Source organism: Lissotriton vulgaris, chromosome 3_1 (assembly GCF_964263255.1).
Source record: "Lissotriton vulgaris chromosome 3_1, aLisVul1.2, whole genome shotgun sequence".
NCBI classification, from domain to species: Eukaryota; Metazoa; Chordata; class Amphibia; order Caudata; family Salamandridae; genus Lissotriton; species Lissotriton vulgaris.
Genome location: NC_141689.1, coordinates 577349980 through 577376984, shown reverse-complemented (window position 1 = coordinate 577376984; position 27005 = coordinate 577349980).

Below are 27005 nucleotides of genomic sequence, written 5' to 3'. Positions count from 1 at the left end.
TCAAAATCGTCTCTTTCCATCTTGGTCGGAATGAAAGACAGATATGCGGAACAGCGAGGTCTGTCTAACATCTCTTCCGCATCAACCGTGTCTCGTTGAACTTTTTTGAGATATGTATTCCTTTTAAGCACCCAAGAAATATCTAGCAACGCCGTGCTTCGAGATATGCTTTGTCAGCCCTCACTGATACCATGAATCATTTGATAAATTGACATTATACTACAAACTGGATCTTTAAAGACCGCGCAGATTAATGGATTGATGATATGCGCCCTGATGAAGGAATTTTCTAAATACCTTTCTTTTCCGAAACGCACGTCGGTGCTTTTTCCTAACTGTATGATGAAATTATGTTTTGATTGAGTATGAATGTATGTATTGTATGATAGTGAGTTTGTGGTTGATTGATTGAATGACTGAATTGTGCGTCATGTTTTTTTTGTCCTATTAGTCTTTGGCTGATGTTCTCTTTTTCTCTTGTACCATCTCATGAAATTTGTATGTATTAGAAGCTGATTAATATGAATTTTTCTGTGTTCATTGTTATGAGAATCTTACTAAAAATGATTATATAAAAATACATTTTCTAAAGTAAAATAGCTGCTCTGTGGGTTTTTGGTTGATTTTATATGTGTGTTTCTTATCATTCGGGGATGCCCCTTTCCATGTTGTTGCAAAATGTGGCGGTAAAGGGACACCATCATTCCAATTTGGAATTAGAAATGTAATATATAGATGTGTTGTGACTGCAATTACAACATAACAATTGTTTGCAAGTACAATTGCAGTCACAAACCATGGTCCTGATATTGATTGTAATGACTGATTGATTCAATCATTCATTCGGAAATGGTTAACATTCATTGTTACCCAGGAACTTTGTGCCCATGGGCTACGTTAGATTATGTTACGTTTTGTACACGAAGAGCAATGTTATCATCCTAAGCAGGTATCTTGGAGCTGAAAGTACAACCAAGATTCATATTGCCCTTCTACCTGAACCCAACAAAGTTGAAACAGTACAAATCATTATGCAGATGGTAAGAGCAAAGTCTTCAAAGTCTTTCTAAATTTACAATGGCTGGCCTCCTACAAAAGATGGAAAGGAGGGAAATCTATTTGGTCACAGCTGATACAGAAATAGCTCGACCTCCCAACATTCTCCAATGAAACCTTAGGACGATGAGAATACATTAGTTTCTTGATCTCAATAATCAAGTAACATGTTTTTGCCAATGGAAAAGGATTGAGGTTGATAATCACTTTGTGCATTAGGCAAAGAGCTTTGTATGTAGCTTGTTCATTTACTGGTCACCAGAATATTGTGACCAAGGCTGAATAAATGTGTTCAGTTTGCCTCAAACCCAATGCCAGCCTGGCAAGCTAGTTTTCAAGATTTTTGCAGCTTATCGATCAAATACTCTACAAGGTTGAGATGAATAGATACCATGGTCCTGGCATGCATAAATACAAGCATTCAGAATCAATATCATATGTGGAATGAAAACAAATGTAAAATTAGTTGTAGCCTATTCAATTGAAGGAGGCAAGCTAAGATTTGATCTGCCATAGTCCAGAATGAATCAAATTTGATGCCTAAATCCCTAACACAAGTCAGTTGAATAGGCTTTGCGGGCATGCGTTTTGTCTCAAGGTGGTGAAGATTTGATCAGACAAATAATCTGAGTCTTATCCGCTTTTAAATTTTAGATCATTACAGCTCATCCAGCATTCTACCTGGGCGACACACTCAAACAATTGCAAAACTGTACCCAGGGGGACTCTGGATAGCTTAAGGATAATTTTAGTGTCATCAGCATAAAGGAAGAGGCTGAAAACAAAGGACTGAATCAGACACACCACCAGATTCATAAAGAAGTTGAGCAATAAAGGAGATGGTATAGATCCCTGAGGAACAATTCATGATGGAATTGATGATATTCTGACTGACACATTGAAAGATAGCCGCCATGTTAAGACAAGATGATTTACTCCTGGGTTTTCTAGCTGTGCTAAAAAATGTAGTGATTCACTGTATCAAGCATCAAAGAAAGTTCTTATAAAATGAAACTGATTTATGTGATTATTAGTGCAACAGCACAATTCAAGGGTAGCTGCAATTGTCAACGTATTACAATGCTGTGGACAGAAACTAAGTTGTGGCCTGATGTAAAACACAATTCACTTAATCAAAACCTAACATCTACAAGAAAACACACTTTCTAGCTATTTGGACAAATAGGGTAGTTGTTAGATGGTATACAATTAGCTGTCTTGATCAACCAAGGGATCCTCAATAGGAGAATAAAACAGTGTTTTTGGAACCTACTTTATTTGCAATGAAGCATGTAGGGTACCTCTTGGCAAAGAGTTTTCTAGACATAATACATTCTCATTAATTTTTGAAGGATGTAAATCTGTCAGAACTCTTAGTATTCACAGTAGCTAAGTACCTAGGTGCCGTGCGGCCTTTGAGGAGGAAATGTATCAAGGCCGTTTAGTGACTACAATATACAATAATGTGATGACATTCTGTGTAATGGACTGAATGTATTTGCTAACTATAACTATTTTTAACTGTTTTTATGGAATGTTATAATGTCTTTTATGGTGAAACATTTTACTGAAATAAAGGAATAAAAGTAAAGTTAGAAAGCCCACATTTTGCTACTTTGGCCTAAGGCTTTAAACACCTCCTCAATAAGAGTGGTACATATTGTCAAAGCATTAGAAGGATCCAATAGCTGAACAGAAGAGGAAAAAGAAGTCAGGCAATTCAACAAATAAGCCCTGGTAGAGATAATTTGTTGACAAAAGTTCCACTGCGCAATTACATTTTGCCTCAAATAAGAAAATCTCAAATCATATAGGTGTATCTCTATCTTCCAACTGACTGAAAAAAACTTGGTTTTGCATATTAGGAGCATTAAACATGTTTGTATGAATAGATTGCCTGAATTCTCACTCCAAATATTATTTGATTTCATTCTCTCATTTTTAAGGAATGGATCATTGTATTACCACCAGCAAAGTACAATAGATTATAAATATCTTTTGGGGCCCACCAGCTCCTCTGGAAACCAGATGCAGGAGGTGCAAGCCAGCTTGCTAGCTTTACTATCTAGTAGAGAGTCTGATTAGAGTCAAGAGTACCCTGGCCGATTAGTTATCTAAAAGTTGTTGAGAAACTGTATCTTAAAGAACAGTGTCCAAGGATGAAAGGCAGTCAGTGCCTCAGCAGAAACTTTACTCCACTTCCTAAAGTCCACAACAGACTGTGAAACTGATAGCAGCTTAAAAACAGCAACTCTTACCGGAGGAACAGGAAAGATGGATATCATAATGATCCAACCACTGAACTGAACAAAGGACAGGATGAATGACATAATAACAATAACAACAATATGGATTTACAAAAATATCAGAAAATAAACATTGTTCACAAAAATAAAATCTTCTTGTACTTAACTAAAAAACACAAATATTGATAACCAAAACATCACATAAAAAAATCTATTTCTACTTATATCAATAACAAAAATATCAGAAACGAAATACTGAATAAACTCATTGTCAAAAATATTGCAATACACAATAACAATGACATTAATATCACCCAAAATAAAGACATCTCATTACTAAACATTAAAATATGAATATTTTACATTTACTTAAAAAAACTAAACTTAAAAGAATATATAAATGTTTTAACAACATTAGAACAATTTAATATCACTAAAATAACTTAAAACACCGCCCCAAAAATTATTCACAGAAAAACAACAGAAAATTATTTAAACACATATTTAAAAGTACTAACATATAAACATTAAACAAAAATAATGTTAAATATATATACATGAATAAATACACCCATAATAACAAAAAAAGAAATATATATTCAAAGTTGTTAAATAAACACTAATTAGCGATCACCATCAAATACAATATTTAAAAATATCCAATCAGCCAGTCACATAATCTTTAATTAGTTTATATAAACCATAATGAAAACATTTCAAGACAAACATTTACATAAGAAAATAGCAGTGAGAAGTAAACAACGTCAGAGGCAGAATTGATCTCAGCATAATAAAAACATGAAAATGGTTGAAAAATACAATATTTAAAATAAAACCAATAACATCTGTAAAACAAAAAAGAAGAAAAAATACTAATGGCACAAAAACCTAAACACCACCATAAAAATAACCATACATGCATTCAATATAAACAGACTGCCAATCACTCCCTACTTTTTCTGAGCATAACACTAGTCATTAAAAATCTGACAACAATAAAATAAATAAATTCATTAGATAACATTTGTAAAATGGTAAAAGCGGGTCTGAGTTAACTGAATTTCTTTAAGTAGAGGAAAAATGAATTGTCTGTGACATACACTATAAAAAGGTTGCAAAATATATAGTAAATGAAAGGTAACCTGATCACAGAAATTATCACAAATACATTGAGCTAGATTATGGTCTTAATTCTATCCGATATAGTGAAGAACCAATTCAATTGGTTCAACCTAAAATTAGTCTACATAAAACAATGCAGGGGGTTAGTGACAATGGTAAGGTATCGTTCAGTGTGCCTAAAGGTGGAAATGATAACTTGCATGTGAACACAAGATTTTACTAATTCTGTGCAATCCCTGGTAGCCTAAACACTAACACAAAGATGTTTTTTCACCCAGGATGAATCTCCCCTAGTTATGTTCTCAGGATGAAAATATAAGTCTAGGCGACCCTACTCCTGGCAAATAGAGCTGACATAGTTCAGCCATGGAATGGATTTGGCATTATCCTCAGAATAATCCTATAAAGCTTCGAATCAGGATTACACCATATTGAAACCCATCTTACCATGTGCCATACTGCCAGTAAATCTGAGACGTAACCCATATCTAGTTCTTCATGTTTTACAAAAGATGCTGTGGGTTTAGGTACTGCTAGGAGACGTATCAGGAATCTATTTTCAATGATTTGCAAGTCATAGAATTTTCCTATGGCCCCAAATAGTGCTCCCATATAAGGCCAGAGAGATGTAATTACATTGATAGATTTGAATGAGATCCTCAATAGGTTTTGCCCCTAAACGACTTGCAAAAGCAAACACAAAAGCCACTGCTTTGGCAAAAACTTTAAAAGTGGCACCAATGAGCTCTTCTCATCAAAAATAACCCCTAAATAAGAGAAAGCACAAACTGTAAATATAGCCTATCTATAAAAGTAACAAAGGCATTTAGCATCCTTTGAAGGCTGACAAAAGTCCTTGAAAGTAGTACTGTGTATGTGGCTTGCAAAAGAGCAGCAATTTTGCAAACACCTGCACAAGGGGTATTTGGGATGGCTGCATGAAAACTCTCCCTAAGATAATTTTTACAGAGGGTAAATATTACTGGGACCAAAATACAGCCCGTGCTATCTCCACACTGAAGTTTAAAGGGGGCTGTGGTATTACCATCTTCATCATATCTAATACTCACCTCCAGGTCAAGGTGGAAGTCATACAAAATCTCTTTATCTATATCCACATTTAACAACATTGACCATAGCGTATTCGTATTGACCACAGCAAAGGCATATGATAGGTCCATAAACGCCAAATATAAACAGACCTGTTTAGTTATAGTATACTTATAAATTACCTTCTGTAAATTTAAGCATAGAACCAGGGTACTTTTGTCTGCTCTAAAGCTATGTTGCAGGTCACTCAGAACCTGATTTTCCTCCACCCATGCGGACAGCATTGAAAGAAGACTCATCCCATAATCTTAACTGTTGAATCTATTAAAGAAATAGGCTGATAACAGCGGAGATCATGTCTAGCTCTTCTCTTAAATATCGGTACCATTTTTGACTTGGCCTATGATTGTGGGATGGCATCCAACACAGCAGCATTCTTCACTTTTTTCAAAGTCTCGTACATTTATCTAAACCCTATCTGGCCAGGCGCTATATTGTTGGACATACCCTCAAAGGCTGCCTTGACTTGCATATTAAATGTGCCTGTGGGTCCCAGTCATGTCCTGACTCTTTAGCAATGTTAAACCCATACATTCCCTTAAAATGCTTAGAACATGGCTTCAGGTGGAATGTAACATGTCATGCTGTTGTTACTATCATTGGAATCCCAAACAAAATTGGATTAATTAAAAACTTCCCAGTAGCGTGCACTGTTGTTCAGGACATCAACCTGAAGGAGTTGCTTCCATGCAGCCTGCTGTGTAGACCTTTTCCTCATGAGCACCACAGATTTACTTTTTCTTGCACAGTGCCACCTCCTTAGTGTTGTGGGGTTTCTTGTTCAGGGCAATAAGCAGTTTCTGGTAGGCTTGGGAACAGACGGCTAAAGGCATCACCAGTTTATTTGTACCCAAAAGAGGTACCTCCTAATAAACTGACAGATATCGTGGAAGGCAAGCAGAATTCTCTCTGTCGTAGAGGAATCTCCCAAACAAATGGAAATGTCTAGCCCACAGGTTGAATATAGGTCGGTCATATGGTTAAAGGGAACCACCTTGGACCATTTCAGTCATCGCCCCCTGGTCAACTGGCCCAATGTTTTTCACTAAACCACAAATAAATGCCAGACACAAAGGGTAGTGGTCACTAAATTGGCTCCACATTGCAGCATTCTGTAAAACAAAACTGAATAAGTTAGAGGAAAGCAAAATAAAGTCAGTGGATTTATAACCTCGCCCAACAAATGTGGACACACCATATCTGTGCTGGTTCCAGTCCCAGTGTATTTTAAGAGATGTATATTGTTCTTAGCTGTAATGTTACCCAGAAGCTTCCCAGGACCTGTCTTTTCAAAATGGTGGATCCCCTCAGGGTTCAGCTCCTCTCCCACATAGACAAACCGCCTTATATAAGTTAACACTAAAATCACCCAGTACAATCAACCTGGGGGGGACACATTGCTCTTCCAAGAAGTCAGCCAGAAACAAATTAATTGCCCTCAAATGATCATTCTGGGTATCCCTAGAGTGAGATTCATAAAAGTTTATGACTAGGGATTTTAAAGTGGATTAAAATATCAAACTGACTGTGAGGAGAAACTGATATCCTGTTAAAACTTGGGCCATATTTCATGGGATGTCCAAAGAGATTAGAGTAATAGGACCACCTCTGGCTCTACCTATGGATGATGGAATAGACTGCAAAAAAAAGGAGCAATACCTATCTAAGTAAAAGGTCATGTCCATGTCCCAAGTCTCTTCCAGCCCAAAAATATGAAAATCCTTTACAAAACTCCCCCAATTTGCATCCAATTGTTTGTTAGCTAGACATGTCACATTCCAGCTAACAATATCAAAATGAGAATCCTGGTGCAAATGGGGAGTAACCCAGTTATAACACTCTCACCCTAATCCTGCATAGGGGTGACAAAAGCGGAGGTCCGCTGGAGTCAATTATTAATTTCTAAGGAACTTAATGATCTAAATCTGTTCAGCAGTGGAATGGGTTCACCCCTCACCTTACAGGCCTCTTGGTTGATCCAACGAATTCCCGGATACACCGGGAGGATAGATAAAGGCAAATGGAGCAACTTGGATGCCAGGCATTGAGGACCTGCACTGAGCAGTTAAGTCAAAAATAACTGCTTAGCCCAATGGGGTTGGCCGAATTTGATAAATTCACAGTCATCCTCCCAGATCTTTTCCCTTGGACCCACCCAGTCACATCTTCTAACCATTATGATGTGCCTAGAAAAGTGTTTCCCGAGTTTCCTTAAAGATTACACCAATGAATAACTTATACAAATAAGACGCAGATTCTGTAGTACCCTGTATTGAATGAGGCACCCTAGTCATGATTGCAAATAGCTGAGTAGATTCCAGCGGCAGATGTGGCCTACACTAATCAATCAAACCAAACCATTAAGCAAAGTAACCAATACAATTATATTATCAATTAAACTAATAATATAAATGGGACACAAAACATGTCTACATACTGGACCCCAAATAATGATACTCTGTCTTGGGGTGGCAGACTGCACCACTCCTAAAAGAGATGGCAACCCAAATTCCAAATACCATGGTCTATGACAGCAGTGTGGCTCAAGAAGTCAAACCAAAAGCACAATAGAAGGTTGGCACAATGCCTTCCAATCTTCAGTAGGCAGAACTCAACTTACACTCTACAAATAAATGCTATTCAAAAAGAACAAAGCCACTAACAACTACAAACAGAGCAATCAATAACACAGATTAAATCTAAAAGTAGCAGGCAAACCAGTAGAATGTCCATGAGGCTACAATGTAACGCAAAACTCTTTATTAATAAAAAGAAACTTCCTACTTAGAATCAATAGCCAAAACGCTATTATAAGAAAACAGTTGTCGATACACCAAAGCCAAAATTAAAATGATCATGACTAAAATATTTGTAACTTTATATTAAACAAATAATTCTTATTTCTCAGTCAGAAAACGTACAACTAAAATAGCAAATAGGACTGATGCATAAAAATAATATGTACATTAATTAGTTAAGAAATTAAAATGTCAACAACCACAAAGCACAACATTACATACAAAATCAAATGGAATCAATTGAACACAACACTTAAAATGTAATATAACAACTACCAGTCACATCAAACAAACATACATAGTACAATATACAATTTCCCACCTAAAAAGATAACAAATATACCTCACTGTTCTGTAGCTGAAGACCTTCAGCCATATAGTGGTTAAAAATATAATCCTTAACAAATGGAAAATCATTTCAAAATATCCCTCAAAAATGAAAAAATAAAACAGGTCCATATAAAACCAACAAGAGAACCATAAAAAGCCTAAAAAAGAGTGAAAAAAGTTAAACTCCAGGAAACCTGAAAACTCAAAGGAAATCAAAACTAAAAATATTGGTTTACTAGAAAACAAAATAATTTTCATTTAAAAAGCAACATCCAATCATCCATGCAACAACTTTGGATCTGTAAATCTGTAAAAAACTTAAAATACCAATACACAAATCTTCAAACATAACATAAACTTTACAATAAAACCATACAAAACACATAACATTATATAAGATACTGATTCAGTACTTCCACATTCTAAGTAGGCCTAACACAGAACACTAGTGCAAAAAATAATATAAACTTAAAAATATTTTTTAGTGATTAGAAAACAACTCAATAACTAGAATTTGCTAGTACTCCCTACAATCCTCTTTACCCCAAAACACTATAGAAAACCTAAAGAATGGTCTTACCTGATCTGAAGTAACAGCCGCACATTCATGCATTTGGTTTCCTGGAAAATGAACACAAAAACACAACAGAAGTTAGGGGTAAAAAAAGGCTGCTAAATGAAACAAAAAAAAAAGAAAACCATCCCCCTACAGAAAAGAGTGTTTATAAAAAGCTAAAAATGTTATAAATAATAAAACTTGTCACAAGTTATACACAAATATGAAACACACGTGTAAAGTATTAAATGTATAATATTGTAAAAACTGAACAATATAGTATTATTTAAGATATTCTTAAAAAGGTTAAAATAACTGTCAATAAAAATGATAAATATACAATAAAATAAAAAACACAATACAATCTTTAATCTAGAATCATTCAAACTCATTTTCAATACCAAAAAGCATCTGTGTATACACCATAGGTGAACCGTCAAATTGTGAGCATATACCAATAAGGACAAACAATTACTAAGTATCAAATATTTCACTGTATAGGTTATGACATAATCTATACAGTGATAATATTGTGTTACATAGTAATTGTTTGTCCTTATTAGTATAAGATTATTTTGTATATCGATTATGAGTTAGAATGCTTTTAGATTCAAGATTGTATTGTGTTTTATATTGTATTCTATAGTATATATGCAAAGGAATCATTCTAATAAATATACATATTTTTATATAAAAATTAGACAGTCATAATTGATGGTTCAGTTAATTACTATTGATATCGAACCTTATTCAGTGCATTCTGATTGATCTCATGATTAGTGGTTATAAAGTGGGAGCACAAAAGGGCAGTTTGTTTTTTATTGGTAAAAAAATCAATATATCACAGTTGAAAAAATAAAATAAAAATGTAGAAATGTACAGCACTTTAAACGAATTAATCACATTTTTGCTTTAATATTAAAAGTATATTAAAATATTGTTTAAATATAACAATGCATTTGTTTTTGTATGTGTACAAATATATGTAGCTAAATATTTATACATATACAGTGAATAAATATTTAAAAATATAAATAAAAATACAAACTTCTATTTATTATTTAACCTTATGCGCGCGGGCCGTTTTCCCGCTATACGCTGAGTTTTAAAAAAACCCGCGTTACATAACGAGCTCAGCTCGTCATTAGCGTACGACAGGCGTAACTCATGACGAGCTGAGCTCGTCATGAGCGTCGAAGGGGTTAAAAAATGAAAATAATAATAATGTTTGTGACAAACACAATGCTAACTCCAACTTAAAACATTTAGGGGAAGGGGTTACACACTAAAGGGGTAACATTGACTATTACCATTCCACTTTAAACCATTTTTGTAAAGACTTTGGGCACTAAAGTGGTTACATACTATTCCCACTCCAATCTAAACCATTTTCAGGAAGGTATTGAATAATGTAGCAGTTCCATTTACTATTTCCACTCAAATTTAAAGGGGTTACATTTACTATTATGGCTCCAATCTATATCTTTTTTTCGGATGGTGCTAGACAATAAAGGGGTTACATTTCAAATTCCCACTCCACTCTAAACAATTTTGGGGAAGGTGTTGGAAACTAAAAAGAATATATTAAGCACTCCCATTTCAATCTAAACTATTTTAAGGAAGGTGTTGGACACTAGAGAGGTTACATTTACTATTCACAATCCAATATATAACATTTGAGGTAGGTGTTGAACACTACAGGGTTACATGTATTATTATGAGGTTGTTGTTAGACAATGGAGGAGATACATTTGCTTTTCCCACTCTATCTTAGCCATGGTCAATGAGGTGCTTAACATGAAAGGGGTTACATTTTCTAATTCAACTGAGGACGTTTTTTGGAAACTTAAGGGTTGACATTTACTATTCCCACTCCAATCTAAGTCATTTTTAGGAAGGTTTTGAACACAAAAAGGGTCATATTTATTGTTCCCACTCCAATCTAAACAATTTTGGGGAAGGTGTTGGACATTATTGAGGTTACGTTTATTTTTCACACTCCAATCTAAAGCATTTTTGGTCAAGGTATTGGACAATAAAGAGATTAAATTGACTATTTCCACTCCAATCTAAACGATTTTGAGGAAAGTTTTGGGTGCTAAATGCAGTGCTTTGGTTGTGACCAACACAGCTTTAAATGCAGGCTTGCACATGAGTCAAATGCACATGTGACACAGCTATTCTCTCAGGATGCAGGGATCTCCAGTGGGCAACTGCACCTGTCCTGTCTGCCTATCTCATGCCGACTGGTGTCGGCTGCCTTCTCCATACTGATCCTGAGGGGCTTACTTCAAGCACTATGTTCTTGGTGTTTCTTCCTCCCAGAATTTCTTGGGAAAGAGGTATATCTGATCTATCCAGTCTCGCCGCCGTCCTTAGTTTCCCCGTGTTTGTTTTCCAATCAATCATGGTTTCCTTTTCCCCTTATGCCATTTTCCAGGTTTTGTGTATAAAAGGGGATCAGAACTACCTTCCCTTGTGTTAAAAATGCTTTGCCAGTACTGTCAAGGGTTTCTACCCTTCCTGCTGTCCAATTATTTTGCTAGTACCATTCACCTCCAGTTTCTGCATTTCTCTGTATTTCCAATTGGTTTTACCAGCGGTACCATCTCCTGAAGGTTTTTTGACAAGTAATTGTTTTCCTTTAAACAGAGACATTTCTGGAAGGCATTAACCAATTAGGTGCCTGCTAGAATTACATGTTTTGTGGCTGCTAGAAGGCATCACCCATAACTCTGGTAGAAAAAGTTCATGAAGACCTTGGCAGTCCGCTCTTTTCGTTCTCGAGGGTTTATAGCCAGGCATGGTTATGCTTAGCCTGACACATTGCAAAGTCCACAAATTGGTCATGTCCCAGAGATAATAGATCCAGTCTAAGATTCTGTGCAGTGGCGTAACAAAACCTGAGGGGGCCCCCTGCAAAGTACATGGAGGGGGCCCCAGACCCACTGCCCATCACTCTGCCCCACCACCCAAAACTCTGGTATATAATTTGAATTGAAACCTCCAACATTAAATGAAATATTTGCATACTCAAATTTCGAAAAAGAGAGTAAGAAACACTCTTAACATATAATCTACACCATTTGTAACATTATTGTCAAGAGCAGATTATTTAACCGAGACAGGAATCAAAGCAATGCAAAGCAGAGGTCCTATTGTTTGAGGAACAGCCTATCGCTGCAGAACAAAGAGCAACTACATAGGGTCTGAATTAGAATTGACATTGATGGAAAATAACATGAAACTTCGAAAGACAAACCCAAATCTGAAATTAACACACTCTACTGACAATATACATGAGAAGTACACAAAATATAACCCAGTATCCTGCCAGTTCCAAGAGAAATAAACCTGTGTGAATTATCTGCATGCCACACGCTTGCGTCTGTGAGGGATTTTGTATCATATTACCACTCTATAGTATTTAAAATGAACTGAGGATGGAATTTTAATATCTATCATCGGTGCTTTTTAGTAAGCTGGGCATTAACAGGCAGGCACACAAGGCTGATGATGAAAACTGCTTAGATGCTTCAGAACATTGATGCAGATGTGTGTCTGTATTTATCATTTCTGTATTGTAAATAAAGCTAATTACACGATTTCAGGTGCACATATTATAGACAAGTGTAAAGAACACCATCAATATCGCCTCATGTAGGATAAAAACAAACCATATTAGCAAGTACCTAATAACAGAATCTATACTAACTGTAGCTGGTGAAGCAAAGGAAAAAGTGCAAATACTTTCAAAGCGCATAATAAAAGAATCAGCAATGCAGCAATATACAAAACTCAAGAGTGTTTTGTATAGCAATGACCCTTTCTTCTTGAATCAAGGTGAAACACTTTCAAAGTGCGTGATAAAAACAAATCCAGCAGTATGCAAAAATTAAGTCAGGTTGGTCAAACAATTCTCTCTTTGGTTTGTGTATGAAGGCGCAAATACTTCAAAGTGACTGGTCAAGCAATAACAAGAACATTAACAAGTAAGGGTGGGCGCAGTGCTCCACTCCGTCCGCGGAGTGTGCGTAAAGTTTCCTACTTCGCGATTCACAAAGTAGGCGCAATAGGCAACACTACGCACACTCCATGGCGGAGCAAAGTTGCCTGCCACCCGCCTCCCTAGTGCCCTCTTCTAAATGCCCAAAATAATGTTAAACATTGTAAAACTAATTAAAAAGGACTCACCTGAGATGCCGCGTTCCGGGGCTTCCTCTTCCTGTTGTCGCACCGACTTCTTCCAGACAAATGCACATGCGCGTTCGCCCTCACATTCGCATTTGTCTGGAAGAAGTCGGCGCAAAACCAGGAAGAGGGAGCCCCAGGACACCGCATCTCAGGTAAGTCCTTTTTAATTAGTTTTACAATGTTTAACATTATTTTGGGCATTAAGAAGAGGGCGGGAGGGAGGCGGGCGGCTTGTACTGGGGCTACTCGAAGTGTGTGGGTGGGTGTAGATTTCCCCCACACTTCGTGGTGCTTCGCGTAGCCCCACTACGCACACTACACCCAGGGTTAATAACAAGCACAACAACATACAAAATCTAACCAGTTTAATAAGACTACGGCCCTTTGGTTTGTGAAGGAAGACACAAATATTTCACAATTACTTTTAAACAATAACAAGTACAGCAGGCAGCAGCATACACAAATCAAACCAGTTTAGTCAACCAATGCCCCTTTGGTTTGTGCATGAAGGTGCAGATACAAATCCCTATACTGTACCCTTCCCAGGCACACACACATCTAGCACAGAGTCACTGCTCCTGAGCAGCACTGCACATCTACCTAAAGTAGGCCAAGGGTGAGCACACAGCAGCTGAACTTTTAAAAAAGTGAATGAGCATGTAGGCCTCACTCCAGTGACACGTTAAAAAGGACCTGTTCACTACTACTGATCACTACACAGTATGATGCTACCACCGCCCTTGTGCTGCTTAACACCTGGCAAAGGCTGTAGCCTTACACCGCTATAAGTATAGCAATTTGGGTGCCCCTCCTGCTCGAACAAGACCGCATACAGTGAGACAGACCTGTTTCTTGGAGCACCTACATGATCTGTGCTCACCTATGAGAAAAAAATCAACATTAGGGATCCAGACAACAGTACAGTGGAGCAATCAGGCCAGGGGTACACGTTTTTAGAGATGCAGAGGCTTTTCAGATAGATAGATAGATAGATAGATAGATAGATAGATAGATAGATAGATAGATAGATAGATAGATAGATAGATAGATAGATAGATAGATAGATAGATAGATAGATAGATAGATAGATAGATAGATAGATAGATAGATAGATAGATAGATAGATAGAATATTTAAGGGGGGGGAAGTTATTTGTATACAATTATGAGAGCATTTCAAGCCAGGATGAAAATCATGATTGTAGTTTTCGAAAACCTCTGTCTGAAACCAAAATAGTGTAGTCAAATAGCTTGTTACTCTTCTCTTCAAGCCTGAAGGGGGGCATGGTACCATACTTATTTATTTAATTATTTATATAGCGCAACTGATACCTTGCAGGCTTCCTAGCGCTGAGGAAAAATACTATACTGAAGAGGAGCATAGTGAGTTAGACAGAGAGGTCTTGATGCACTTCCTGAATGGGAGAAGTTGAGTGGTTTGGCGTATTTTAATGGGCAGGCTGTTCCATAATTTGGCAGCTGCGACCCTAAAAGATCTACCCCCGGTTCTGGCCTTATTGTATCTGGGCACCCTTACCAGATACGCCGAGGAAGACCGTAGATCTCTAGTAGGAGTATACCACTGAAACAAGGTTTGCAGGGGCCTGGGCCCGAGTCCGTGTAGGGCCTTGAATACGATGCATACATTGAGGTAACACTTCATCCCCTCTTACTTTATTGTCTATTTTTAGTTCCTGCTAAAAAAGAGCCACAGTGGGAGAGCACTAATAATTATTTTCAACATTAAAATATTTAGCAATCTCTTTTGAAAGCTAAAGTGTTATTTCTCACCATGGTTATAAAAGCAGAACATGCAGCAGTCATGGGTCCTCAGGTGGGCACTCAGGGTAAGCCAATTCAAGGTGTCACCAAAACTGGTGCAGAGAAAATGAACAGTTTAAATGAAAGGAAACATTAAGCTTCCAATGACAGGCGGCCTGGATTGAGATGTTAGTATACTATCTAGCCAGAATGAGCGATTCCAGATGGTATATCTAGACCTGAAACCTGCTGTTCTGAGTACTGGTCTCTAGAATGTGAATTAACATGTGTACTGGGAATTACCTGGTTCAAAACAACATCTGGGACCTCCCTTCTGTGGACAAATCTGCTTCGATTCACCGTCAGATATTAGGAGGTGATAAATGGGTGCAGGACCAGGTCAGCCTTGTAGGGTGAGTAGAGCTTCAGGGGGTATTAAAGGCAATGGGTTAGGATGGCTTAGGAGGGCACCAGAGAATGGGGTGTATTCTTGGAACTGAATTCCAGAAATAAGCCAGGAGTTTTCCTAGTTTATTAATGACATTTGGAAGTAAGCCTGGAGTACTGCATGAATACATCTTACCTACCCATAGCAAACCTTTTGTGAATCAGGCCATATGTGAATTGAGCTCCATGAGCCAATTCAAAAAAGATTTGCTGGGAGTAGCTGAGACTAACACATATAGTGCTCCTATCTTACTCATGAATTGTAGACATAAGGTAGACTGTTCCTAACTTACTCCTGCCTTCCTCACAGAATTCAAACGTAAGCCAGGTTTACTACAAAAATAAGTCATAGCAAAAACTTTTGGAGATTGTGGCCTGTATCTTTTTCTCTGCAATGTCATTACACATAGAAAAACTCTGCAAAAGATAAACTCACAGACACATTTTTCATCCTGGCTAGCTTTGTTGAAAGTGAAAAAATATATTGTTATGCAATAAAAACTATCACACTATGCAGAGACAAACTTTGTGGGATTGCAATCGGAAATTTTGCAAGCTTCTCAAATTGGAAAGAATTGGACATTTTATAAATTTTTGCAAGTTAAAAACAGCACCCTTCTGCACTATAACCCTTAAACCTGTTGTGTAGTCTTTTAGCTGACACTATTATCCTACTCATTCCTGTTTTGTATGTTTTGTAAAATCAATATTAATGCACTAAGAAATGAGACAAATCAATGGCATAAGTGTCCCAAACGTACTTTGAATGCACATTAAGTAATTTAACTTAAATAATGGGTCAGTAAATACAAAAATAAAGTAAAATGCCACTGAAAGCTCTTCCAGCAGCCTGGTGCATAACCTGTTGGAAACCCCTGTCTGGATGCAACAGCTGGGACACCTTCGGGTAGCTACGTACTAAATAAAAGTTAATATTAACAATAAAGCTACAACTGTAAACAAAAAAACTAAACACTGCATGGTCAAGCATTCCCTAAAGAGTACACTCTCTCGATATTCAGAATCTTAAAGGACCTTTAGTAGACCTAAAATAATCCAGCCTATTGGAAGACGTTTCCATAATTTTCCAAGCAAAGGTTACCTGACTATTTCATGCTGTTCACAGTGCGGCCGAAATGACCCAGATGAATGGACGATTACTGAGACACTAAGGCAAACAACAGCGTATATTAAACATCCAGAAATTTCCATAGCACTGTACATCTTTGCCTTTGGCAACACCTAGATAAATCCTGGATTTCCAACCAACATTTCCCAAGGCAGTAGATAGGTCTTAAAGGACAATATTTTTGTGTAAGGCTAGTTAAAAGTTCAAATTGTTTTTTACTCAACATGTAAATAGGGGGTTGCTTTCAGTGTCTGCAAGGTGCCACGCAGAGCTGCATACAGGACTGACAAGATGCTTGCATTATGAATGAAGCACTAACAAGTGTAGCTCTAAATTGCAGCATTTAAAAAATATATATTGTGTAATAGAACAAAAAGCGATCATTATATTATTATTCTGTGTACAAATATATACATTAACGTCTTCCGTTTGTGGAGTTTTTTGTCAGTGCATTTTTTTAAAATATTCAATTCTATACCATCACAATTGTCAAAGTAAACGATTTGTATGTTTACTTGCAAGGCAGTAATATGTGCATTAGCAACAAATTTGAATTTCAGACTATGTGGCCCGATGTAATGGAAATATTTTAATGACTAGAGAAAGGATTTTTACCTGGGAAAATGGAAGGAGAAGTGACCAAACAGTTGCTTGCAGGCTGTTTCAGTTGTGTCTACGGTAGCAGGCACAGATGACTGGTGCTGACCACACAGTTTACTCTGCGCACATGACCCACCCTACCCCACCCTGAAGAGCAATGTTATTGGCATGCAGGCGGCGCACTAAATGTGAACATGCAGTACTGCAGCCACATGAGCTCAGCCTCTATCTCTGAGGCCGAATCTGTTTTAATATTGGCCTGCTGTCCTTGCACAGAGCCAGCCTTTGCGGTGCATGGGTGGTAGAGCATTATCATTTCTTAAAATGCTCCTTTACCTTCGTCAGAACCCCCTGCAAAATCATACCAAAAACCTGGTGAGCGACTCCTTCCAGACAACCGTATCCACTATGGTTTTATTGCGGAGGAGGAAATGCATAGCTGACAAGGTTTCACATTGCTTATGCATGACATTTTCATAGTTTCAGTGTACTTATGAGTGACATTCAGCAACCAATGTGTGACACTTAAGAATTACACTTTCTGCAGAGTAAAAATCAATCTATGACATTCATGGAACCAGATAAATACCATACGTTACACCCATATGAGCAATGAGAAACTAAAAGAGGATCTTGAAACGTTTACAAAGCACCATTACTAGTGTAGGGTGTCAGAGCACTTACATCATACCCACACTATAGAAAGGCAATAATTCATACATTTGTAATCAGTCTAAAGAAAATGTTACATAAAATAGTGAGGATTACAAGTTGTAGAATGCCATCATCCATACTAGTAGGCAGTATATTTTAATAGTGTTGGTCTGGATTTAAAACGTACCACAGTGATTGGTTTTACTAAAAACAATGTATTTTCACCCAAACTAAACCTTTTAGCAAAATTAGGATAATGAGAGTCTTAGGGGTCGGGGGTATAATGATATAACATTACCACACAGTTTGAATACAAAGTCTTCACTGCAGTTCATACATAATTGTGTTATATCTTGATTGTAACTTATGATCTGGAAGTAACTAAATATTCTCTGTGACAAAAGCAATAACCCAATGAACTACTCACATAAAATGCACTTTAGTGATCTGCATGTACACGTTCTTTGCAGAAGGCATATTAACCCTCTGTGCTACATCAGGATGGGTGAGAACTGCCACTGACAGAATGCTGATGTTGCTCCAGCAGGAACAATATTCACAAGAGTTATCTTGGTATGATTTTTATTGTTGTCTGAAAACTCCTGGAGACACAAGGGATTCAAAAGAAGGTGTTTTTTAATTGTGAAAACATTGTTGTAGTTAAAATGGCCGATTCCCTGACTCTTTCTCACTCACAGGTGGAACCAGTATTAAAAAAAAAGTAAGCAAGTTCAGCAATGGCTGCAACCACTTCCAAATACACAGAAAACACACAAGCCTCTGCACCACCACTGCAAGAAATAAAAGGGAAACCAAATTGAAAACAGTCAATCAGGAGATGGGAGCGTGGCTTGCTGAACATGTGGGACCCTGCTGCACCACAACAGCTGAAACAAATGGTACTCTGGTATTAAAAGAAAAAAATGTCCTACCTTACAACTCAAACCAACCTAAAACTTTGGGAAAAGGAGGCACTTCGAGGAAAGCCAAGTCGATAAAGTGTTTCAGCTCTGTGCTACACCATGATCCTGCTGCTGTGGGCCGCTCTGAATGTCAGCCCGTCGAGGTCAGGGAGTACAATCAAACTCCCGCCGGCAGCACGGGCAGCAGCTCCTGGGCACCCAGGTCCATTGTCAGGAAATTGAGCAAAAAACACTTAATGATGCCTGCCTGACGTGGATTCTGGATCGTGCAACATAGTCGGAGTCTGTTCACGTGACGTTGGCCTTAGAGGAAAGAATACTACCACTGTCCTGACAGATCAAGAGCTTCTGCACGTCGCTTCTTGTATCCATTGACCTCCCTTGACCTAACAGTTTTGCCCGCCATTTTGCAATGCAATATCAACCAGATTTATAGTATGCATACGTGAATACATTTTTTTTTAGCAGTATTTTTATAGCGCAAACTCGACTCGAAGGATATTAGCATTACATGAGAAGAAGGAATATCGGAGACCCTTCCCAGGCAAACCGCGCTGTGACACTGACTGCTGCGAGTTAATATTTACGGTATTTGGTCCCATAGTCAAGCCAGTCTGCATTGTGCTGAGGGGGCCCCCTAGACTTCGGGCCCACGCCTGCACCGCAGGGACTGCGGGGGCCTGTGTTACACCCCTGCATGTAGATTGTCTGAGCAATGGTGCTGAAGGGATAAGATCCGGTTAATTGGGTTATCTAGCATAGTCTATTGCTTACCATTGCAAACATACCTCACACCTTAAGGAGATGTGGCCAAGAGGCTAGGCAGATGCCATTGAAATTAGGGAGCTAGGTTCGAATCCAGCTCTGGATCTGTGATTCTGGGCAAATTCCTTATCTCTGTTGTAAAGCTCTCTGATGCCATTGGGTCAAAGTTCATGCTTTAAAAAACAGCAAAAAAAAGTTAATTTCAAAAAATAAACTCTGTTTTTTTATGCAGCTATTTGAGGTTGAGTGTTACAATAATAACAAACATTGACAATATTACCAAACAAAACTCTCAAATATTACATTTTCATTCCATTCTACATTGAGGCTTAGGTGTTGCTAAAAATAAAATGTGGCGACATGCGCAGTGGGATTCAAATCCATTGTGAAATTGGGGTATTTATTTCATCAAGACACTCCATGGTGTACAAACCAAAAAATAAAGATGAGAGTAGAGCCAAAAACTCAAAACACCTCGCTCAGCCGTCCTAATGGTGACCAAAGCCCTAAGTGAGATGGTTTAAAGTAGTGATAGTACCTTGCAAGTGATCACAAAACAAAGCTTGGCCAATACCATTCCTTGTATTTCATGTATGATTCATTTATCCACTAAGGATTTTTAAATCCCTTTTTTTGTCTTATTGTGATTTATCAATACATTTCCTATTTGATGTATATAAAAGAGGGTTCTGTGATGCCAGTCTTTGTGATATCAGGTCAAAGTCATCACTTCCGGGATTCAGAGTCCAAGTTCCTAAAAAGTCACTTCCTGAGGTCAAAGTGTGTGTGGTGTCCCTTTTACTGTCCCTGTCATTTTGTAGAATGGGTGCATGGACTTTAGTCCCTAACTTTCTTGCCTATTCTGTATTTTGATGATGGTTTACATTTAGTTTGTATTCATTCCTGCAGTGCAGCTTTTTTTGTTCAATGGTCAGAGATGAAAAGGCTGAAAGAATATTTTTTAAGGTTTTTTTAACCTAGCCCGCTAAGCATACAGCAGAACGGCATTAACTCGCTTTACCATTGGTAATTATTAACGTTTCTTGTCAAATGACTTGAACAGTTCTGTTTTGTTTCTGCCAGTGCCGATAGCGTGAAAAAATAGGGACAACGCTGCCTTTTATTTTTCACTTTAACTGTACAGCTGTTTGTACCCTACCCTGGTGACAATAGGCAGTCTGGCTGTCTGTGCCCACTGGCACTGCTTACTTTTCTCCTTATTCTTTAATGTTTATTTCTCATGATACATTTATGATTTAGGGGGTGCAAATGAAAGAGTTTCTGTTTTGGGTGACATGCAGTCTATGAAACACACCGTAGGTAAGACATGAACGGCTGAGCAAAGAAGGATATGACAGTTCAGGACCTACAAACTAACCTTCCTGTGAGCTGCTGCAGCTGCACTCACACTCTTCACTTCACATGCGAAAGCACCGCCAATTTGAACAAATAATGACCCAAATGACTCACTGCACTCCAGGCGCGCACTAAGCTTCCGGGGCTCTTAAACGGATGTATGACGGTACAACGCGTCCCTTTACGACGCAGTTTTAACAACGCAAGTCGTTACAACGACTTGTGTTGGGGGGCGGTAGTCCGGTGTAAATTGGACCGTCGCTGCCATGAGTGGGAAAATACGTGATTTATTTCAATTCACTTTGAGACCCGACCTGGTCCCAAATAAAATCACCTCAAAGAACACACTCGAGAGATTCTGATCTGAGTTTCTGACATATAATAAGGTATCGTCTGCATATGTGGATATGATCAAATTGTATGACAGAGGGTGTATGCCCCTTAAGATGTGATATTCCCTCATTGCACAAGGAAGGGGTCCGGCCACCAAGGCGTATAGCAATGGGAAGAGTTTGCACCCCTGTCTCGTACCTCTAGTGACATAGATCAGGTCCGTTACTATATCCCCAATTTTTATCCTGGCTGTAGGAGAGTTATAGAGACACCCCAGAGTTTGCAAAATGATGCTCCCCAGCCCCATTTTGGTCAATACATGTTTCTTAAATCTCCACTCCACTAAATCAAATGCTTTCTCCATATCTAGGAAGACTGCCAAGGCTATCCTGTTGAGTATATTGTATAGTTCCAAATACGAGTCTTAATTTGTAAGTGAGGTTTCTCCCAGGGACAAAGCCTACCTGTTCTGGAGATATCAGTAGCGGCACTAGGGGTCGCTAAGACCTTTGCATACACTTTAGTGTCAACATGGAGGAGCGATAGAGGCCTGTAGGACTTGCAGGCCATCAGGGTTTCTCAGGTTTCTGGATAGCAACAATCAGAGCCTCCCGCATAGTAGGAGGGAGTGTGCCTGTTTCAATGATTTTCTTGAACAGAGTCTGAAAGTGGGGGATTGCTGATATTTTGTGTACCTCCAGTGTACGCATAGGGCATTCCCTATGCCCATTAAGTAGCCAAGGTATTTTAATATGAGTGAGATACTCTAAAATAGTCTCATCGTCACAGCCGCCTTCAATGCTATACATGCTTAAATCTGTTGGCTATGTCGATAGGGTCCATTAGCGGTTCCCCCTCGGTATCACGGAGGGTTGTGATGTTGGACTTTTCTCTCCTAGTTTTTAACAGGGAGGCCAGTACCAACTCTGGGCGATCACCCTCGCCATATATGTGGGCAGTCGCACATTTGCCTATGTGCCGTATCTCTGTGTCTGCAGTTGAATTATACTCTTCCAGGGAGCGGAGTAGCTCTTGTATGGCATTATCGTTAGCTCCCGCTATCAACAGTTGCTCTAGGGAGGCTAAGGTAGCATCAAGATCAGTGAGACACTGCCTGATCACGTGGAGGATGCCAGAGTGCTTGGTGATGGCCATACCAGGAATGTAGACCTTGAAGGACTCCCACACTGTGGCAAAAGAGTCAACTGATCCTACATTTACTGAAAAAAAGTCTCTATATTTTGAGCTAGTTCCGCCTTAAAGACGGGATCTAATAAGGAATACAGGGGAACCTCCAAGTAAAGTGTGGAATGGCTGTACGCGGGGTCTCCAAGTCAAACTGTATGGGGGCATAATCTGACAATGTCTGAGGCAAGACCTCGCAGTCACAGATGAGTGTAGGCAGCTCCCGGCTCCTACGCTAGATTCAGTGCGTTCCCGGCGCTTTTTCTGAGACTTTTCTAATGGCAGCGATGTTTTCTGGTGGAGACTGAAAAGTGGCTTTTCCGAGGCTGAGCTGACCTGTCCCCTCTCCAGAGCTGACCCCCCTCCTGGCCTGGGCTCCGAGCCCCGCGACTGGCGGACTTGCGGTTCTGCTCTCTCCCGACAGACAGACCGGTACTCTGCTTCAGCAATATTTCTTCACAGCAGTGACGGCGGCGGTGAGTGAGTCCTCCCTACTGGTGATCTTGGGGGATTGGCATTGGCATTGGAACTGTGAGATAAGATTCGAGCTGGCAAAGTATAGCCCTTACAGCCCGAGCCCCTGTTCAATTCCCCGCTGGGAGCTCCGGTAATAATCTTTACCTCTCTGTGTTTCCTGCGCTTGAGCCTTTGTCCGGTCTGTGTACTTAGCACAGTTGACGTAATGAAAACAAGGTTTGCAGCGGTAAAGAAAAGCGGTAGAGAAAAAGCAGCAGAGAAAACCAGTACATATTGACGCTCATCTGTTGTAAAATTGTCAGGTATTTCGAACTGCGAGCTGTGAAACAGAGCTGAAGCCAAGGCATCCTCCCCCCCTCTTGGGATTCGGACTGCAACATCCAGCGTACTTCACTTTCATATGGCTCCTGAAAATGCTTTGAACGTTGAGAAAGTGGAATTGTGAACAGGAGCTTGCATTAACTAAATGCCGCTCGCTGCTTGAGCTCATTCCTGTGTTTCTTTGAAGGATTGCGGAGGTTCATGGACCGTGTTTACTCTCCGTGGGTCCCTGCTGCTGGTGTGGAACCTGGGTCTGAGCCACGATAATACCTGGTTGACAAGGGTGTGGGGGACTGCGAGGACCAGCATTCCTGGTTGCGATCAGCTGGTGCCTCTTCCCCTAATCAGCCCGCCTAACCACCCTATTTAACTAGGGTTCCTGGTGATCCGTCCTGCCTGGACTAGTTGTGCTTCTGCCGGGGAGTAGACTCGCCTGCGAGGGTGCGGGACTGCGAGTCCCAGAGGTCCCTGCGCGGAGTCCACCAGGCGCACCTGTGACTCTTCCTGCCCCCAGCCTGCCCTGTGCTTATAGTCACGCCCTTCACCGCGCACGCGGGACGCGCGCGGGACGGCGCGGGGGTGAAGCTGTATATGCACACCTGCCTCCCAGGCCCCCCCTCTTGCATCTGTCTTCATTAATCCCAGCACTAGCGAGGGGAGATGTCCGGTCGAGAATCAAGGAGTAAGACCTCTCTAGCAGGAGGTGCTATAGCTGGAGGTATGGAAAAGTTCCTCATTAGAGCCAATACCCTAATTGACACCGAAATAAATGTCCTTGAAAAACGCCTATCAAAGGAACTATCAGCTATAAAGAGATCATCCCTTGGAACATTAGCTAACGCTAAAACTCCTGAGAGGCCCACTGAGACTATTATCAACAATGCGGTTGGTCAAGCTACAACACCTGAGGAGGACAATCTGGGTGTACATGATCTGGACATTCTGATTAATGAAATTCTTCCAGAAATTGATTTAGTCCTTGACAACATTGTGTCTATCCCCTCCGAACCCGAAGACACTTGTAATAACACTTTGTCTAATGGGGTTAAAGAAGGGGCCGCCACCAAACGCAAGAGGTCCTATAACAAGAAATCTGGTGGAAAGTCTAAATCAGCTAAGCATAAACACGACACCATCAATTCCCCAATAAGTTTAACCCAACCCCTGCCTAGCAAAGAGTTAACATTTGAAAACTTGGGAGCCTTATTCAAATCGCTCCTATTCCCTTTAAAGAACAAAATGGAACGAATAGAACTCCGACTAACAAACATTGAGAAAGCTACAGCCGCCATATTGGCTAAATCTACCAAGCCTAATATTTTGTGTAATCCGCAAACTACTCTCACTATCCCCGGTCCCCCTTTAGCGACAGATGCCCCCAACCTGACCTGTCCCTCTATAGGCCCCCAGGTCCCAATCCATTCTAATAATAATAAAATACCCCCCCTGCTACCATCTGGGCTAGTTCCAACTACCGCTAATGCTAACGGGGTTACGGTTGATGGCCAAATAGATTCTTCAACCCCAGAACTGAGAGCCCCTAGACCGCGCCTGCCAGACCTGCCACCCGAAGCTAATCGTTATATGGTTGTTTTGGCAGGAGCCCCCACGCTGGAAGCTGGGGAAGCCGAGAACTTTAAATCTCTCTAAAGTAAAGTTGTTAGATGGCTGAATTGGAACAGACCCCTCCCGGCCAATCTTCATAACGAAATCATCATGGTTAGAAGGGTGCCCTGGTTGGGTAAAACTGTAAAGACTATAAATGGGGACTGCATAACGGTCAGTTTTAGAGACCCTAGAACGGTCTCACATATTTGTGCGGGTTTTAATAGATCCTTTGACTCCACCATACAGATGCTTCCAGTGTCCTTTTTCTTTCCTCCCAACCACTTGTACCATGATAGAGGTAGAGACGACTGCACCAGGGTTGAGCGGAGTGGTAGACATAGAAGATATGACGCAAGTCCGGTTTTGATGCCCCCGAATGCCCCCTTCTGTGATTTCAATCAGTTCAGTTGTCTAGATGGTCTAGACGGAGTCGACGGACTACCCCCGACTCATGTTTTAAGCCCTATTCTTCCAGGCACTGGAAATAGTATACCGGAGGGTAAGGTCGAAACTAACGTTAAAACCCCTGCAAATTGTATACCAATGGATGTAGCCCCTATAATGCTTCCCTCCCTTACCCAACCTCTACCCCCGGACATAGACCCCATGGCCACCCACCACCCACCAGCCTTTATGGCCACCCCAGATGAAATACTACCATCTACAGTGCCCCTTAGTGCCCCCGAGATTGTAGAGCCTACACCTTACATCCTTGGCTCCAAACACGCTAGCTGGAACATCGCTGGTTGGAGGGAATCCCTTTCCCAGTTTGACATCCTTTGTTTACAGGAGAAATGGGCAACGTCAGATATCCTTTTTGACGGTTTTGTGTCCTATAATAACCCTGCGCAAGAGTCTAACATGGGTAGGGCAAAAGGTTGGCTTGTAATTTTACTCTCTGTGAATTTCCCTGCAGGTGTGAAATCACATTCGATTGTGGGCTTCCACTCACAAATTCTAAGACTGGAACATAAAAGGGGTCGTGATACTCTGTTGATCAACCATTATAATAATTTGTTTGATGCCACAAGTACTTGTGTAGTGGATGAGCTCGAAACAGCTGTGAGGAAAATTTGTATAGATACCCATAAGACCTATGATATCATCTGGGGTGGGGATTTCAACATCCGCACTTGTCCCCACTCCTTTACTAATATATGTGGGTTTGATGGGGAAAATGGGGAGAATCGGGCACATTTCTCCCACACTCCTTACGGCGACTCTCTTAACACCCTTATGTTAAATTTTGATTTATTGATTCAACATCCGGCCACGAATAAAGAGGGTAATATTATACCAACTTTTGTTGGGAGGAATTCTGCTTCCGTTATTGACTACTTACTGTTATCAGTACATATTGCCCCACTTTGTACACTCCCGATTATTGTAGACTTTGGTAATAGAGACCACAATGCCATCACAATGTCGACCTCTATCTGGGGGACCCTGTCTAGCGACAAGCGCATGATAGTTGATGAGATAACCCCTTGTAGGCAACATGGTATCCGTATCAAATGGTGTGGGGATAACTCTGAGAAGCTTATGCGTAAAATTGTGGGAGCAGGGTCCGAAGTGATACTCAATTGTCTTGACTATGATGCTACCCACCGGCGCATTATTGCTGATTTTGAGAAACTTGGCACTATAATAAAAAGGTCCCTTACCATCACGAAGGGCATATCCAAGAGGGTAGCCATGGGCTGGTTCGACAGTGCTTGCACGAAATCTTTACAAGAATTAAAAAGGGCTCTGTCGAGACAACCCAGAGATAGGGAGGTCATCACACTCCTCAGGTCGACCTATAAACAGCAGCTTCTTTGTAGAAAACCGGAGCTAAGGGAGTAAGCCTGGGATAACTTGACCAAAGCAGTGGAGCTGCGTGACAGTAAGCTTTTTTGTAGCCCGGTCAATAGCCCCTTCCTTCAAAAGGAAGAATTCCCAGTATTAACTGCCCATGTTAGCGAGGACAGCTGGGTCCAACATTTCACAGGAATCTTTGATCCGGCCAGGGAGGCTCATGATAGTTTTACTGCCG